Source organism: Triticum dicoccoides, chromosome 4A (genome assembly GCF_002162155.2).
Source record: "Triticum dicoccoides isolate Atlit2015 ecotype Zavitan chromosome 4A, WEW_v2.0, whole genome shotgun sequence".
NCBI lineage: Eukaryota > Viridiplantae > Streptophyta > Magnoliopsida > Poales > Poaceae > Triticum > Triticum dicoccoides.
Genome location: NC_041386.1, coordinates 621,416,553 through 621,419,824, shown reverse-complemented (window position 1 = coordinate 621,419,824; position 3,272 = coordinate 621,416,553). Strand labels below are relative to the sequence as shown.

Sequence of the window (3,272 nt, the reverse complement as noted above, 5' to 3'; positions counted from 1 at the left end):
AACCCCCCCTGCAGCTGCAGGGCCGCAGCAGCGGCGGCCGACGGCGACCTCGGCCGCTTCAAGAGTACGCCCGCGCCTCCCTTCCCCGTCCCAGTTTCCCGCTTGGTTGGTTGCGCGTCTGTTTGTTTCTGCTCGATTCTGATTTGTGCGCGAACTTTTTTTCCGTCAGGCATCGCGAGCGCGCTGGACGGCGGGAAGGGCCGCGTCAGGGAGGCGGTGGAGGCCGCCAGGGACGGCGGATCCGGGCCGCTGCACGCCGCCGCCCGCCACGGGAGGATGCCGCTGTGCGTCTACCTCGTCGAGCAGCTTGGCGTCAACGTCGATGCAGGAGACGACAAAGGTGCTTTGTTCTGCTCGGCCTCCTCCTCTGGTTTCGCAAAATGTACAACACCAGCGTGCCTAGAAATTGAAATCGGTGGTTCAAAACCGGCACAATCAGTAGGATGAAAATGTAAAGCATGGATGCTTTAATTTTGTTGCCAATTTGGGGGGAAATTTTGGCAAAACCCCACCCACCTGTAGGGTTAAAATACCCACCTGCCAGCTCAATCCTTCCGTTCAAACAAACACCAGCAAGTGTTGATGTGGTCTCATACAGAGGAGCCCCTGGCTCGGTTTGGCGCGTTGACCGCTGATATGGTGCTCTGCTCACGGCCACATCCAGCGAGGATCCAGATGTGGATTGTTATGTGGATCTTTCGGATGTTTCTTAGTAAATACAAATAATCTTAATATGGATTTTCTTCTTTTGGTCAGAACTCAGAACATATGATTTGTCAAATTTCTTTTGTGATGGTTTCGATAGGTGATACACCTCTGACGTATGCACTTGGTGCTCGGAATGTGGATATTGTGAGGTATCTCCTTGATCATGATGCCGATCCAGAAAAGCGTGGTCAACACGGAATGACCGCTCTACATGTGGCAGCTGGAGCAGGTACCCCCTGTGCATACGTATTTCATATTTCTATTTGTTCATACTGTTACTTGTCAATGTATTTTGGCAGATTGCAGGTTATGGAATTTACTACTACCTCTATTCTTCTCTATTTGTCTTTATTGACTTTCTGTAGTCTTCGAAGTTTCATTTTAACTACTACTCATTTAACATGGTAGCGGTATGTACCGATGAAACTGTGGCAGATTGCAGGTTATGGAATTTACTACTACCTCTATTCTTCTCTATTTGTCTTTATTGACTTTCTGTAGTCTTCGAAGTTTCATTTTAACTACTACTCATTTAACATGGTAGCGGTATGTACCGATGAAACTGTGCTTTTATAAAGACAAATCTAGCGATATAATTCTTATATAACCATGGTAGCTATCGACATGGTAGTGGTCAAACTTCTAAATGTTGGACAGCATGTGTTCTAAATAGGACCTGTAAAAAAGATTGGGCATAGTATAAGATAGGGAATGCCCCATGTCATATAGTTAGGTTGCACATAGTTATGCTTGCGTCCTTCAGCTATTTAGAAAGATTTACATGATAAATGGAGTGAATGCGTATGCTATTTCTGATTGTTCCCTTGTTTGTGCAACTGCAACAATATGATGTTTGTGGGACTATTTGTCGTAAGCTATGAACTAATAGATAATTTCTGCATGTTCCGTATTGATACATTCTGTCAAAAAGGGAGCTGTATCTAAAGAAAGTTATGCTATCAGTAATTTGATAGTCCTAATTAAGGCAGAAACCATAAAATTAAAGAGTTCCATCATATAGAACAGATTGAGATTACATTTTCAGATTAATTATTTCTAAGCTACATGTTTTCATTTGATCCAGTGCTATGCGTTTTTGAGTAGCACTAACGAAACAAGACTTTATTATTGTTGTCCATGAGTAACAATTAAAATACTCTTAATCTATCTTAATGTACTAGTAAAAAATAAAATTGGTGTTCCATTGGGAGTCTCAGGCATGTGGATCCTAGTACGATTCAATATTAGATATTCAATCTGAATTAGCATTTGGTGCACATCTGAATGGTATTCGACTATGGCTTGTGATACTGTTTTAGCCACTATACCATTAGAATTCTACTATTTATTTGTCTAATAATCTGTATTTCCAATTCAGGAATGTGTGAAATGATAGAGGTCTTGCTCTCAAAAGGAGCTGATGTTAATTCCGTTTCTTTCTGTGGGACACCATTGCATGCTGCTATTACTGGAAAGCATGATGCTGCTGTGGAGACCTTGTTGGATCATCATGCAGATGTAAGCTCCTTTTCTGTGCTTGTGCCTTGTTATTGTTTGATCTACTATATTTACAACATGCTGATAATTGTTGCACATGTTTTTCATTTGTTGTTTTGTCTATTACCTTTTTTTAGATAAATTTGGTTTTGTAGCATTGAGATGACAAGTTTTCAAAAGTAGAACTCAGTGCTGAACTATTTTTGTTCGTTTTCGTACCATTTAAATTTTCCACCCTAAGTTCTATTTAGGACTGGTAGCAAACTGAAATTTTTCTTCTTCTCAACATGCTTGCATACTTTCATTGTGTGACACTATTAATTCCTTAGTTTGTCTTGACAGTGTAACAAGGCAATGGCTATACATTATACGCCCCTGATCGCTGCTATCCATGTTCGCTCACTGAAGTGTGTGAAACTTCTGATTAAGGTAGTGTTCATCCTTCTTAATCCAGTTGGAATTTGTTTTCTTCAGTGACTAGTAAGCTCTCTGAGATTGTTTGATTTATGGCACACTTATTTCCAATATGCTTATTAATTTCTTCTGTATTGGGCGGGTGCTGATGTGAAGGGTGTTGGTCCGCTAACCCCGTTAATAGCCGCTGCGGATGATGGTTTAACTGATTTCTACAAACCTTTACTTGTGGCTGGTGCTGATCCTGATGTTCGCGATGATGTAAGGTTTAGTTTCTCATGTTTGTGCATGTTCTTCACACTATGGAATGATTGTTTGCACACTGGAAGTGTTACGATATAATTAATTGCTGTTGCTATTGGTACTTCTGAAAGATGGTCTATTTCTTGATTCAACTAACGGATGTTACCATTGATATTTGGTCTCCAATGGATAGTTGCATCTTAGTGCATTTGCAACAGGAATGTCACCGTGAGACCATCTCTAGCAGCTCCCGTATATGTCTGGCCAAGTGTTTTTCCGTCCGTTTTACGGGATCCAAAAATACGGCCAGACAAGTCTGCTAAAAAGGGTCTGGCCAGTAAAACTTTTACAGGTGGCCCATAAACCGCCCTCCATTCCTCCATATATGCGGGCGCCGGGGCATTTTAGGG

At 41.7% G+C, this 3,272-nt stretch overlaps 1 pseudogene; it reads left to right on the top strand.

Annotated features, from left to right (window-relative positions):
- Window positions 1–3,272, top strand: part of LOC119283862 — an 8,800-nt pseudogene that overhangs the window by 163 nt on the left and 5,365 nt on the right.